Here is a 15,944-nt window from a genome sequence, read left to right as displayed (position 1 = left end):
GACATGCCTTTTGTTTTCTACCATGGTTATGAGGCCTCCCCAGCCACATGGAACTGTGAGTCCATTAAATCTCTTTTTCTTTATAATTTACCCAGTCTCAGTGTCTTCATCAGCAGTGTAAAAATGGACTAATACAGTAAATTGGTACCAGGAGTGGGGTATTGCTGTCTTTATCAGCAGTATGAAAACTGACTAATATAGTAAATTGGTACCAGGAGTGGGGTGTTACTATAAACATATCTGAAAATGTGGAAGCGACTTTGAAATTGGCTAACAGGCAGAGGTTGGAAGAGTTTGGAGGGCTCAGAAGAAGACAGGAAAACGTGAGAAAGTTTGGAACTTCCTAGAGACTTGTTGAACAGCTTTGACCAAAATACTGATAATGATATGGACAATGAAATCTAGGCTGAGGTGGTCTCAGAAGGAGATGAGGAATTTGTTGGGAATTGAGTAAAGGTGATTCTTGTTGTTTTAGCAAAGAGACTGGAGGCATTTTGCCCCTGCTCTAGAGGTTTGTGGAACTTTGAACTTGAGGGAGATGACTTAGAGTATCTGGTGGAAGAAATTTCTAAGCAGCAAAGCATTCAAGAGGTGACTTGGGTGCTATTAAATTCATTCAGTTTTAAAAGAAAAACATAATATTTAAGTTTGGAAAATTTGTGGCCTGACAATGCAATAGAAAAGAAAAACCCACTTTCTGAGGAGAAATTCAAGCTGGCTGCAAAAATTTCCATAAGTACTGAGGAGCCAAATGTTAATCGCCATAACAATGGGGAAAATGTCTCCAGGGGATGTCAGAGGTCTTCATGACAGGCCTCTTCATCACAGGCCTAGAGGCCCAGGAGGAAAAAATGGTTTCATGGGCCAGGCCCAGGGTCCCTCTGCTCTGTGCAGCCTAGGGACTTGATGCCCTGTGTCCCAGCCACTCCAGCCATGGCTAAAGGGGGCCAAGGTACAGCTTGGGCCGTTGCTTCAGAGAGTGCAAGCCCCAAGCCTTGGCAGCTTGCACAAAATCAATAATTAAGATTTGGGAACCTCTGCCTAGATTTCAGAGGATGCATGGAAATGCCTGGATGCCCAGGCAGAAATTTGCTGCAGGAGTGGGGCCCTCACAGGGGCCCTCATGGAGAACCTCTGCTAGGACAGTATGGAAGGGAAATCTAGGGTCAGAATCTCCATACAGAATCCTTGCTGGGGCACTGCTTAGTGGAGCTGTGAGAAGATGGCCCCCGTTCTCCAGACCCCAGAACGGTAGATCCACCAACAGCTTGCACTGTGAACCTGGAAAAGCCACAGACACTCAATGCCAGCCAGTGAAAGCAGCCAGGTAGGGTGCTATACCTTGCAAAGCCATAGGGGCAGAGCTGCCCAAGTCCATGGGAGCCTATCTTTTGCATCAGCATGACCCAGATGCGAGACATGAAGTAAAAGGAGATCATTTTGGACCTGTAAGATTTGACTTCCCCACTGGGTTCTGGACTTGCATGGGCCATTTAGCCCTTAGTTTTGACCAATTTTTCCCATTTGGAATGGATGTATTTACCTAATGCCTGTACCCCCATTGTATCTGGGAAGTAACTAACTTGCTTTTAATTTTAAAGGCTCATAGGTGGAAGGGACTTGCCTTATCCCATATGAGACTTTAGACTGTGGACTTCTGAGTTAATGCTGAAATGAGTTAAGACTTTGGGGAACTGTTGGGAAGGCACGATTGGTTTTGGAATGTTAGGAGATGATATTTGGAAGGGGCCGGGGTGGAATGATACAGTTTGGCTGTGTCCCCACCCAAATCTCATCTTGAATTGTAGCTACCACAATTCTCACTGTCATGGGAGGGACCCAGTGGGAGGTAGTTGAATCATGGGGATTGGTCTTTCCTATGCTGTTCTCATGTTAGTGAGTAAGCCTCATGAGATCTGATGGTTTTATAAAGAAAAGTTCCCCTGCACAAATTATCTCTCTTTGCCTGCCGCCGTCCATGTAAGACATGTCTTTTGGTTTCTGCTATGATTGCGAGGCCTCCCCAGTCATGTGGAACTGTGAGTTCATTAAACCTCGTGTTCTTTATAATTCACCCAATCTCGGGTATGTCTTTATCAGCAGTGTGAAAACAGACTATACATCCCAAATCTTCATTAATCTAGCAGACTCCAGCCCCTTTTCTGTGGCCCAGCTCCTCTCTCAAACCAATGAGAGCAGAACCCAGGAAGGTGAGCATTTTGGCAACTACATCAACATGGAATGTCACATGACTCATAGTGTAATCAATGTCAGCCACAAACTCTAACAAAACAATTGATGGAATCACAGGATTTTTAAGGAATAAGACACTCAGGGAACACATGGTCCAAGTTCCCTCTCAGTGCCGTGGACTGGGATTCCATGGCTCTTGCTTAAATCTCTCTGGTGACAAGAAACTCACTATTTCATGAGACAGTCAATTCCAAAGAACAAGATGATCAGCCAGAAGCCACAGGCGATGACCATATGAAATCGGTCCAGTTTAGATCTTTCTCCTCTGTAGCCAAGCTCTGCTGAAGACTGCAGTACGCCCACCATAGGAGCCCCAGTACTTATCCCACCTGGCTTTGCCAAAGTGGGGCTAATAGTAGTTGAAAAATAGATTCCTAGACTTGAGCTGAGAACTCTTTTAAATGAATGTATAGTATTAAACCAATAACAGTCTCCTACTTTTGATGATGTACTATGTATATGTAAGATGTTATCATTGGGAAAACCTGGGTAAAGGGTACCTGAATCTTTCTATAGAGTAGTTCCCCTCATCCTCATAAGTTTTAAATTGCATGCTATTCTGAGTAGTGTGATGAAATCTCCTGCCATACTGCCCAGGATGGTAATCATACCTTTGTCCAGCATATCCATGCTGTTTACACTACTACCCATTAGTCTCTTAGTAGCTGTCTCACTTATCAGATTGAAAAAACAGCAGATAATGGGTTCAGGACTAACCACACTTTCAGGCATCTACTAGGGGTCTTAGAATATATTCCCAATGGATAAGGGGGGAACTACTGTACTATTTTTGACTTTTTAAGAGTTAGAACTTCTTATGAGTTATAACTTCTTATGAGTCTTAAACTATTTCAAGATTAAAAGTTATTAAAATACATATAGAGAGATAGAGACAATAGGAGCCAGGGTCACTGCCCTCAGGGCATGTGCTCATGGAGGAACTCTTTGGGCATGGACATAGTGAGATTTTTCTGAGGTCTTTATCATCTATAAGAATTATCATACTAAAAGATATAACCAATTCCATTACCACTCAAGGGTCCCCAGTATTTCTGGCTAAACAGTTCCCAATGTCACTCCCAATCCAGTCAGCAAGGGTTCCACACTGTGGTCCCTAGAACAGCAGCATCACCTGGGTATGTTACAAATGCAGATTCTTAAGGTCCACCTCAGAGGTACAGAATCAGAATCTCCAAGGAGTAAGCCTAACAATCTGTCTGTGATGGGGTGGGGAGAGCAATATAAGATGTATCACTCTCACCATTTTCAAGTGTCCAGTTCTATGGTATTAAGTACATTTTTGTTATTCTGCAACCATCACCACCATCCACCTCCAGAACTTTTCATCTTCCCCACCTGAAATGCTGTACCCACCACCCCTGATCTGTTTAAACAAGCCCTTCCGGTGATTCTATGCCCCCTAGTGTTAAGAACCACTCTACAATCACACGATGTAGGGGCATTGGCTGCATAACATATATGGCAATTATTTTTCTGTATCTTTGACCTCTGCAGCCTTGTCTTCTCACCCAATGCTTGTCTTGAGAACACAGAGTGATTAGTTATTTGCCTGCCCCCTAACACCACCCCAGCCCAGGACAACACTATAGGAGGCATGTGTGCTTGCATTTGTCAACCAAGCTTTTAACCAGAAGCCAAGGTAACACTCCACGTTCCCTAAAAAAAAAGGCAAGGGAAAGTAATGGATCCACAAGAAGCTCAAGTATGTGCTAAGCACCCGCTGGAGCATTTCAGGTAAATTATCTCCATTAATCCTCATTACAATCCCATGCTGCCTCCATTTTACAGAAGAGAAAACTGGGAACCTGATGTAAGAAATGTGCTTCACGTCACCAGGCTGGCCATGCAGAGGTGGAAGTCATACTCCAGTTGGGTCCTCCCTCACTACCAGAGAGCCACAGGCCCTCAGTTCGGCAGTTACACTATACAGGACTTCAGAAGCCCGAGATCAGGCTGACTTTGTTCAAACCCTTTAACCTCACCTATGCTTTGAATTCCAATTCCCATTTCTACTCCTCTCCTGAGGGTTGGTGTTTCAGAATGTCTGTTAATCCCATGGGCTTCTCTTAGCCCCTTTCTCCAGGTAGGGATGGTTGTGGCTGCAGTGGTAGATGAGCCTGGCTGGGAGTTCTGCTCTGAGCTCCAAGGGGTAAGCCCCAGGGCCCAGCCCAGCATGATGTTTGCACACACAGGCATTCAACAGGTGCCTGTTGAATTAAAGGGGCAAATATATCCATCTTGATGATGTGTCACAATTTTTAAAAATACACCCACATATGCAGTGGCTGCTTCCTCTGGTCACGGATTAGTAATAATTTAATGACAAGGGAGGAAGAGAAAGGATCACATTTTCTTCCATTAAGACCAGCAATCAATCAAGGCTGTTAAAAAACCAGCTAAATTTAGCATGAGATATGGGCTTTCAGAAAGTCTTCCATAGTGTAGGAGGCCACTAAAAATATAACAAAACAATTAAGTCACCACAGGATTAATGGAAGTCTATAAATGGTGAGGACCCCAGAGATCAGAACTAGGGCTTGGCGTATCTTGAAACATGTCTTATCGATGCGAAGGACCTAGAGAAAAATCTCTAGATATGAAACATCACTAAGTTCTTCCATTATTAAAATATGAAGCTAAAGAAGAATTTCTACATGAGTAGAGAGAAAAGGCATATGAAGGCATAAAGCCAAATTATTCACAGAAAACTAATCTATATCATAGCACCATTTCCTAAACATCAGGAGAAAAAAAGTGTCCTGTGGTCATGTACATTTGGGAAATGCCAAACAGTGCATCCTCCTCGTGTGCCTGGGCTTCTAAAGCTCCATGAAGTCCTGCAACAAAAAGCCTGCGGTAAACACAATTATGTTCCAAAATTAATTTGAACTCAGAATTTTGTTTTGTTTTTTGACATAAAAGTCATTACTATCCTTTGAAAAAAATGCTTTGGCAAATGGTGGTATGAAGAACAATATTCTTTACGTTGTGAAGTGATTTAAACAGGGATCTGGGTCTCATCAAGGAAGGACTATCCCATAAAAATGATCAGCTGGAGCACGGCCGCTGCCACGCAGGATGACAAAACACCAGGGACTGAAAAAAAAAGGTATGAGAAACCAAGCCACACCCAGTGTCTGCTGCCTACCAGCCCGGACTTCAGATGGGTGTGATGGAGTAACAGCGCAGCACCCAGGACCAACCCAACATCTGAGAGGACATAAACGGCTGTAACATTGACCCAGCAAAGCCACAGCTGGAATCTGTCCTCCCGAATTGATAGTTAGGTACCCCAAGATGCTCACTGCAGCATGGTAGCAACAGGAGAAAATGAGAAAGAATTTAAACATTCCACAACTGGGGATGAGTAGAAAAAGTGCTAGTGCATCCAGAATGGGGAAGTGGGATTCTCCACCCACGGACGCCTTTGCTCAGAGTTAAGCAAAGTGTGGGCTGAGTGCCAGACGAACCAAATCTCCTGAGGAGGGCTGGTTAAAAATGTACTGCTTCAGTCCAAGATTTCATTAGGACAATCCCAAATTTAGGGGATTGAGGGGAGTTGCTGGCTGCTCCCTCTGAAGCCAAATTTAAAATGTAGATAGGCAATCTCATGTGACCAACTGTGTCCAGCTGACTATCAGGTTATATGATCTGACAGATATTAGTCTACTCATGATAACCATCAAACCGAATTGTTTTTCACAACTGTTTAAAACTATCCTGGACAATACACAAAGATTAACTCAAAATGGATCACTAATCTAAATGTAAAAGATAACATTGTAAACTTCTAGTAGAATATCTTGAGCATATGTTCATTTTGGAAATACTCCAGCTTCTCCAACATTCAGTGAACATTTATTGGGCAATTAGTCAATGTCAATTACTCTGCGTGGTGCTGGGGATATGGAGACAAATGAGACAGTTCCTGATGCCAAGCATCTTAAAATATTTTGGAGTTCTTTATGGCTTTATCATTAATAAAATTATCCCAAACCTCTTTGAATTCATGTATATTTCTTGCCAGACTACCTTGGTTGTAACCTAAGTTTCTGGACTGTTTGGCTCATTAATTAAACAAGTAAGGATACATCTGCCACATGGTAACATTTCTCTAACACAACTGATGGAAAGAAGGGTATCATGCCCAGGGAAGTATAGGATGAAAGAGGAACAAATGTCAGATTCAGGAGAGCTACGGAATAAATATCACTTTCAAATCCAGACCAATATATAATTGCCAAAGTGGCAGAAGAATCTATCCAGCTATCGCTCCAAGAGGCAGGATTATACTGACCAATTTGAGGAAACTGGCTACCAGGAAGGAATGAAAACAACCACTGAACTTCCATGCTACCACTGCTGCTGAAGAGGAGCAAAATAAGGGTTTGAATTTCTTCTTTATTTTCCCTGACCTTTTGGGGCAGTGGGGGAGGGGGCATGGTTAGAAAAGTGTCTAAAAGGTCAACTAAAGAGGAATAAAGGCAAAAACCAAAGAATATGGATAATTCAATAGTGGAATAAGTTCCAAAATGACATAGAAACCCAAAGGAACTCAAAGTGCTGAGTCTAGAGGAAGTAGGCAGTGGGGATGCGGGACAGACAGACAGATGTCTGTAGGTGCTCAGGGGCAGAAATAGGAGGGGAGTGTGTGATTACATGGAGGTAGACTCTGGCACAGCGTAGGAAAGGGCTTTCAGGTTGCTGATGCCATCCAACGCTGGATGGGCTGCCAGATACGGCAGAGTCCACTCACAACCAGAAGGCCAGAGCCCAGTGCCCCATTCATGGCTCTCTGCTCTGAGAATAGGAGGAGACCCTCCAGCAGAACAGCTGTAGGCAGAGAAGCTGAAGAACGGCCAGTGTTGCATTTCCCAGGCATTCTATACAGGTGGGGAGCATTATTTGTGGCACACAGGAAATTCTTGCTCCCTGACTTCAACACAGGAAGCAAAATAGCGCTTGCTTACTTCATCTACCTCTGCACCCTCCAAAGCCCTAAGAATAATAACAGGGCTGACAGATGAGTCCCTGGAAGGCTTGTACTTGAGCCTGTAGGTGGACTGTGGGCCATCTCTCCAGGCATGACCCCAGTAATTCTTACAATGTCATAAAAAGCCACCTGGAAAGTTTGATCAGCACAAGGTCACCAGAAAACTGTACTAAAATGCCAGCTGAAAGCAATGATGCTGACCTTGTCAGCAGCTAGATGGCAACCCCTGTGATCCCACCAGGCTTTCTGAAATGCTGGAAAGATTTTGCAGGCCACCATCACCATGCTAACGGAGCTTGGGCTCTAGAAACCCCAGTTTAGGAAAGTCAGAACCATGCTTCTTAACTTTTCTAAGTATGAAAGCAACCTTTATAATACCAAAATATTTACCAGAACCTCAGGTGATAAAAGGTATGCTTTTACTTATTAGTTAATTCAGGAACTGCATATGTTTTATGAATTCACTCAGGCCTCCTTACGACGATCCCAAGGTCTCCCAAGAGATTAGGAGGTTTGACACTAGACCTGCACTGTCTGATATAATCACCACTACCCACATGCGCCTAATGAGAACATAACATGGGGCTAATATTCACATCAGATTTCAAAGCCCTAGTGCAGAAAAGAAGGCAAATATTTCATTAATATTTTATTGATTTTATGTTGAAATAACATTTTGGCTATATTAGACTAAACAATATACATTCTTATGGACTGAACTGTGTTCCCCCAAAATTCCTGTGTTAAAGTCCTAATTCCCAGTACCTCAGAATGGGGCTGTATTTGGAGACTAGGGCTTTAAAGGGGTTGATTAAATTAAAATGAGGCTCTCAGGGTGTGCCCTAATCCAATCTGACTGGAGCCCTTAGAACAGGAGGAAATGTGGACACACAGAAACCCCAGAGATATGGTTACGGAGGAAAGACCACGTGGGGACACGGGAAAAGGCAGTCGTCTACAAGCCAAGAAGAGAGGCCTCAGGAGAAACCAAACCTGTGGACACCTGATCCTGGACTTCCAACTTCCAGAACTGTGGGCAAATATATTTCTGTTCATATAAACCACAAGTCTGTGGTCTTCATTACGGCAGCTCTAGCAAACCGATATATGTTACTGAAATTAGTTTTACCTGTTTAACTTTTTCAACGTGGCTACTAGAAAAAAAATGCTCATCATCACTGGTCATCAGAGAAATGCAAATCAAAACCACAATGAGATATCATCTCATGCCAGTTAGAATGGCAATCATTAAAAAGTCAGGAAACAACAGATGCTGGAGAGGATGTGGAGAATAGGAACGCTTTTACACTGTTGGTGGGAGTGTAAATTAGTTCAACCATTGTGGAAGACAGTGTGATGATTCCTCAAGGATCTAGAACTAGAATTACCATTTGACCCAGCAATCTCATTACTGGGTATATACCCAAAGGATTATAAATCATGCTACTATAAAGACACATGCACATGTATGTTTATTGTGGCACTATTCACAATAGCAAAGACTTGGAACCAACCCAAATGTCCATCAATGATAGACTGGATTAAGAAAATGTGGCACATATACACCATGGAATACTACGCAGCCATAAAAAAGGATGAGTTCATGTCCTTTGGAGGGACATGGATGAAGCTGGAAACCATCATTCTCAGCAAACTATCACAAGGACCAAAAACCAAACACCACATGTTCTCACTTATAGGTGGGACTTGAACAATGAGATCACTTGGACACAGGGCAGGGAACATCACACACCAGGGCCTGTCGGGGAGTGGGGGCTGGGGGAGGGATAGCATTAGGAGAAATACCTAATATAAATGATGAGTTGATGGCTGCAGCACACCAACATGGCACATGTATACCTATGTGACAAACCTGCATGTTATGCACATGTACCCTAGACCTTAAAGTATAATTTTTAAAAAAAGGAAATTTATAATTACAGATGTGGCCCTATTATATTTCTATCAGACAGTGCTGCTCTTGAGTTTCCACTGTAGGGACAACACCTCAATTCTGGGCAGAAGGAAGGGAGGCACCACTGCCTTGGGGCCCCCCTTCACCCAAATCAAGTGTCTCGCTGCTCACCACCAGGCCTCCCAGGGAGCCAGGGAGCTGCCTTTCAACACAAAGTAATGGCTCCGTGTGGTTTTCCTTAAAGGTTACATGGCCTTGAACCATTTCCTGAAATTGTTTGAGTCATTCCCTCATTCTTTCTGACATATTTTAAGTAACCTGGACAGGCACGTGCAACAGAGTGTATCTGAGCCTCCAAAATTACCATCTGGCAGGTCTTTGTTATTAAACAAAGAATTAACTCACAAAAGGCTAACAAGAGGCAACAAGGACACCTGCCTGGAAATTCCAGCTCAATGGATTTACAGAGGACTCTTCCAATGCATTTGCATATTTTTCAGTGGGCTGAGCTTAGCACTTTACAAGCAATGCCTCATTTTATCCTCACACCAACCCTGTGGGGTAAATATCTGACCCCTGCCCTTTCACCACATTAGATTTATACCCAAGGAACGAGATTATCCAGAAAGCAATTCTTTATTAAATGACCTCAAAATGGTTATGGTGTGTGAGAGAGTGTGTGTGTGTGTGTGTGTGTGTGTGTGCGCGCGCGTGTGCGCGCTCACATAGTCTCATCCATCACTTTTCCAGATTCAGAAAAGTTTGATTTATTACAAGAGGGAAAAAAAGTCTCTCCTTTCAGTTAACTCTTTACTCATCCTTCAAAATGGAAAGCAAGGAAGAAACAACGCTGGAACCTACTCCATCATTTATTTGATAAATAAAGTGTTTTGGGGGTCCTATTTCCAGGGTGACAGTGTTGAATGCCATAAGCTCCCTGCTTTAAAATAACCTATGCTCCAGTATAGAAGATAAACGCAAATATCCAAGTAACACAAATACAGGCGGAAAGAAGGTACTAAGGTCAGATGTGAGGGAGCTCAGGACCAGAAGGCCCACAGCCCACCCTGGGGAGAAGGGTGAGAGGAGTGTTAGCAGAGAGGAATCGCAGATCAGGGTGGTGGAAAGTCAGCCCAGGGGAAAAAGCCTGGCAGCTGGCTCTGGAAACGGAGTACATTTCACACAGATAGAGCCAAAGCAAGGAGTCTGGAAGGCATGGAAATGCTTGACTTGCCAAGTCATGGCATTCAGAACAGATGTCCCCAGCAGACCAGCTCCTGGGAGGCAGCGGATATGGCTTACTAGTCTCCATCTGGCCGGGGCCCAGCACAGTGTCTCGCATACAATGATCACTCAATAAATAGGGTGCCATCCAAATCAGAACACTTGAGAGTGAAATAGAGAACTATTAATGATCATGCTGGGACAACAGGTATAAACCAGGACTGTCCCAGGCATACCTGTACATAGGACACTGTATCACTGATGTGTGTAGAAACAGAAGCAAATTGAAAATAGAGAAGCAAAAGGTGGGAGGGGCAAGTGTGGGACTAGGTCAAGTAAGACAGTGCCCCAAGTGCAGGTGTGAAATAACCTGAGCTGTTGGAGGACAGGGCCTGGTCTTTTTTATCTTTGTTTCCCTTCCACCAGACACAGAGCTATGTTCCCAACCGGTACTCGACAAATGCTGGTGGGCTGAACGCATGGACCAGACTTCAAGCTCTTCAGAAGAGGGTTAAGTGACAGTCATTGTTTAAACTGCAGAGGCCACAGACAGGCAGGGAAGATCAAACACAAGCACAGAGAACCTCCAGTCCCCAGGACTCCTGCCTGCCCTGGACTTACTGACCCACACTGAGCTTTTCTCCCACCACAGAACATGGACACATGTGCACAGGAGCGGCTGAAAAGTGCAACCTCTCCCAAGAACAGGAGAAACCTAGCACCAATCCTCCCAGAAACGGGCCATCCAGAATGGAGTTTTCTCTTTCTCAGACTACCTAGGTAATAATAATGAGAAAAGCCATCATCTTTTGTGTTCAACGTTATAGAACTAGTTGGTTGCTGGATGGGATTCAAACCCAAGACTTGGCTGCTTACCAGCTGTGAGATCTTAAATAAATGCTCTAAATCTCAGATCTCTCAATGGTAAAATGAGATTTTATTTTATTTTTATATATGTAGATATAATTCTGATACAATTTTCTGTATACAATCACATATTAATTACCATATGTAATTGTATTCTTTATAAGGACTTCATGTACATGTAAAACATGTAGCACATAGTAAATGCTCAATAAAAGATAGCTATTATTGTTACTGTTACAACTTAATTTCTTCTTTTTATTTATATAGCCCTTAATATATTTTTTTAAAAGAAGCAACTCTCTGTCACCCTCTTCACACAAATCTCCTGGGATGCATGTGAATAAACTATTCGTCCACCATTGGACCCACCATTGTTCCAAGTCCCATGAAGTAGGGCTAGGGCTGTCTTGTGAAAAGACGCCCAGGCTACCTATGGATGGCTGCTTCGAAGGGGTGGGTTTCCTCAGCCTGGGAGCTTCCCTAGCTCTCTGGAGGTGACAGAATCCTTTCTGCCACACACAGCATACTCACTACAATCAACAAATTCCCCATCTGCAAAACAGAAGTCACCAAGGTAGCTGGTGGCCCACAGTAACCTGTCGGAGAAGAAATATAGGAGGCCACTATTTTCTCACAAAATGCAGGAAGGACCCATGCAATTTCTGAGCTGGCTTCTCGTATTCTGTTTGTCCCAAGAAAGCAGACCCAAGAAAAGAAGAAGGAAAACCACTTTAAAATTTTCTGCTTAATAAGAGCTTGTACTGCAAGAGCTTCCTGGTCTCTGGGAAGGGGAAATAGATTTCTGACATAGCTGTGTCCAAAAACACTGCAGTGAAGTTTAAAAAACTGCTGAAAAGTCATGCTCAATCAGTTGACTGCTGACAACACTGTCCTTTAAGCAATAGGCAGAGAATGCAGAAGCAATTGTAGCCCATACCACCCTCCTATAAGGGGCATCCCCTCCATTAACACACGTCAGCGTCGGCTGGAGAGCTGCACAAGGTCACATAAAGTCAGTGCTGCTGACTCAAGCCTGGCCCCACATTGTGGATGAGGAGCACTTGCTCTCACGGTCAGTGTGAGGAGAGAGGCATCTGGCCCCTCCGAGGCCCACTTGCTTCTGATACCTGCATCAACTGCCAGCTGGTGGTCTTTGTCCCTCTTCTTCTATCACTTTTGGTATCTATGTCTTCGAGCTCCTTGCTTTGTGGTCTATGGACCAGCAGCACCAGTGTCACCAGGGAGCTTGCTAGAAATTCACCTCAGACCTGCTGGATCAGGATCTGCATTGAAGAAGGTCCCAGGTGCTTCATATGCATGCTAAAGTGAGGAGTCCTTGTCAATCAGCCCGTGAAGATGACTGAGAGGCTCTGTCTTGCTCTGGTCCAGGGAGAAAGAACGTGCCAGCTCCAAGAGCTGCCTTACCAATTGCCCTCTTCTCTTCCCACATTTCTTATTTGCTCTGTACTTTCTATTTTCTTCTCACCATCTGCTTCTAATCCTTTTTTTAATCCCCCAAAAAACTATGAAACTAGTCTTGACCCCTTCCAAATGCAGAGGCAGTTAGAAAGAGGAAAAGATGTGCAGGGTAGAGGAGAAGGAAAAAGGGGCCCGGTGTTTACCAGACCCCTACTAAGAAGTCAGTATTCTGCTCCCGTTTCAGCTGAGGACACTGAAGCTCAGCAGTTAAGGTGAAGCAACTTGCCTGAGACCACGTGGTTGATCAGAGCAAGACCTGGTCCACCCCGGCCTGGTCCGGCCCAGCCCCTGCCATGCTAAGCAGGAAGAGCGCTTCAGTTCATGTGCTTCACACATGTTGAGTTGAAAGGGAATCTTTCCACTCAGCACTAGCAAGAGCATCAGGGGGAGGGCTTTTCTACACTACAAGGCAGTACTGTAATATGTCTCAAACCTAAAATGCCTTCCCTTTCCCACCGAGCAATACCACTTCCATCCTCTGCACTGCCACCTTTTATCTAGTTCTATGCCACTGAAAACAGAAAACATCACATCCAAGATGGTGACATCCTGTGAAGGACCCACTCAAGATGAACCATCCAACCTTCTTCTATTCTGTTTCCCCCATTGTATACAGGGTGTGTATGTGGATATAAACATTTGTGTGTGATTGTTCCAAAACACCAGGGGGAGAGATTATGTTCCATGGCACACTTGCAACTCAGGTTTTAATCAGCATGTCTAAGTACAACGTGAAACAGTCAATGTGACCTCAATCTATTATTTATATTTCCATTTGGCTGTGGGGCTTGATCTGCGTGACTAGTGCCTTGGGAGGCTCCGTGGCAGGAGCTGTGAGTTGTCTGTCCAGTGTTCGTCCCTCTTCTTAAAAATCAAACTTCAATATCTGCACTGTCCAACATGGTAGCCACCAGCCACATGTGTTATTCCAGTTTGAATTTATATTAATTAAAATTATAGAAAGGTAAAAAGTCAATGCCTTAGTGGTACTAGCCACATTTCAAGTGCTCACAGTCATACGTGGTCAGTGGCCACCATTTTGGATAGTGTTGATACACGGAACATTTCCTTCATCACAGAAAGTTCTGTTGGAGAACAAAACTCTACAGTGATAGGGTTTATAAGATGTCTAGCTGGTACTTAGACATCTTCCAACCTCTTTGAAAAGATGGATGGTCAATGAGTTGTAAGCAGAAGTCACTGGAGGCTCATTACAGGGGCCTCAGAACAGATTACAAAGAGCCCTTTTGCACGTCCCCCTACTTCCTGCATGAAAAACACATACAATGGCTGGAGCCCTAGAGCCATTTTAGGGGTAGGAGGAAAAGATGCTCTTAGTGTTGGAGTGCCCACAGCTCAGCCCTTGGTCCCCCCGCTCTTCTCTATCTCCCCTCACACCCTGGGTGATCTCATCAAATCTCCTGGCATTAAATACCATCCGTCTGCTGGCGACTCTGAAATTGATACTTCTTACTCAGACTATGACTCAAACTGAAGACGCATACATATGCATCCACACTTAAACATCTACTAGTGTGTCTAAAAACAAACTCCAGATCTTCCTCTTTAAACCTGCTCACCTGCACCTTCAGTTGAAAACAACACCAGTGACAACTTCATCCTTTTAGGTACTCAGGCGGAAAAGCTTGGAGTCACCCTTGATATCTTATTCCCTCACAACTGACAATCAAACCCTCAGGAAATGCTGTAGGATCTCCCTTCAAAATGTATGCAGAATTTGACCACTTCTCACAATGTCACCACTATGACCTCAGTGGAGTCACCCTCTTCCCTGGATAACTCTCACTGTCTCCTAACTCTGTTCCTGCTGCTCTCCCGCCTCCTACAGGCCTTCCCAACACAGCCGCCAGCAGGGGCCTGTAAAAATGGAAGGCAGGCCAGGTCACCGCCCTGTCCAGATCCCTCGCACGCTCCCATCTCACTCTGAGCAAAGGCGAATCCTTCCCAAGGCCTAGGAAGCCCAAGATGACCCTCTCACAACCATCACTGCCACTCTGACCTCTTTGCCCACACTGGCCTCCCTGCTCCTCCTCAGACACACCAGACACTCAGACAGCGGTCTGAGCACCTCCTCCAGGAACCCGCTGTGCTAACCCCCCAGCCTCCTTCCAGGCTTTGCTCAAATCAAACACCTCCTCAGTGAGGTCACCCCGACCCCCGTAACCCCACGCCTGCACTCCCAAACCCGCTTCACTGGGCTCTATTTTCTTTTTTTTTTCCATAGCCTCATCGTCTTCTAATGCACCTGGATTTTCTTCTTTATTATATCTATTGTCTGTCTCCCCCTACTGGGATATAAACTCCCAGGGGGACAAGGATCCTTGTCTGTTTGCAGCAGAGCAGGCCCCCCAGCCTGCGGCATAGTAGGTATGCAATGCATATTTCCTGAATAAGTGAAAGGTCAGAGAACTGCATCCCTGAGCCACTGAACCAACATCAGCAACTTCTCTTCCTCTAGAAGTAAGAGAAATTATCTTGATGTGCTTTAGCCCCGTCATCAGGTCTCGATTCCTGGAAGCTGAGTGGAATTCCTGTCTGATACCTCTGTGAAGACCAAAGATACTATGTTTTATTCTCAGACTGCAGTAAGAACTGGGAACTCCCTGCAGACACCATGGTACTCAAAGCCCTACTAATGACCCAAATGATCACCTTCCCCAGAGCTGAAACTCGCCTGTGCTCCTGGGAACAGAGGTAGTGAGCAAGCTATCGTACTTTCATAATCACCTCTCTCAGTGACTAAAAGCTCCCTTTTGGGGATGGCAACTAACTTTGGAAAACCACTTTAAAGAAGGAGTTAAAAATACATACCTTCAGTGATGTTAGATGTATATGTTTTTAAATATATAGGACACAAGTATTCTGTGGTATTCCTGCAGAAAATATACATCCTGAATCTAATTATGATGAAACAGACAAACTCAGGGAGGCCTTCTATGAAATAACTGACCTGTACTCTTCAAAAATGTCAAGGACATGAAGGAGCAAGGCTGAGTGACTGTTCCAGACTAAAGAGACCTGACAGCCAAATGTAACAGTGCAGGATTTTCTTTTGCTACCAAGGACGTGGAGATAACTGGTGATATTTGAGTGAGTTCTGTAGATAAGCTAACAGTAACGTATCACTTAATTTCCTTATTTCAATAATTGTGCTATGGTTACATAAAAGAA

General features: G+C 44.2%; 1 protein-coding gene across 3 annotated transcripts in view; it reads right to left on the bottom strand.

The window, feature by feature from the left end:
- ITGA9 (integrin subunit alpha 9) overlaps positions 1–15,944 on the bottom strand; it is a 422,798-nt gene that overhangs the window by 294,545 nt on the left and 112,309 nt on the right. The window lies entirely within an intron of this gene.

This window comes from Trachypithecus francoisi, unplaced genomic scaffold (genome assembly GCF_009764315.1).
Source record: "Trachypithecus francoisi isolate TF-2019V2 unplaced genomic scaffold, Tfra_2.0 Lachesis_group0, whole genome shotgun sequence".
Taxonomy (NCBI): domain Eukaryota; kingdom Metazoa; phylum Chordata; class Mammalia; order Primates; family Cercopithecidae; genus Trachypithecus; species Trachypithecus francoisi.
Note: the sequence above shows the minus strand (reverse complement) of the source record. Positions and strands in the feature narration are given on the sequence as shown.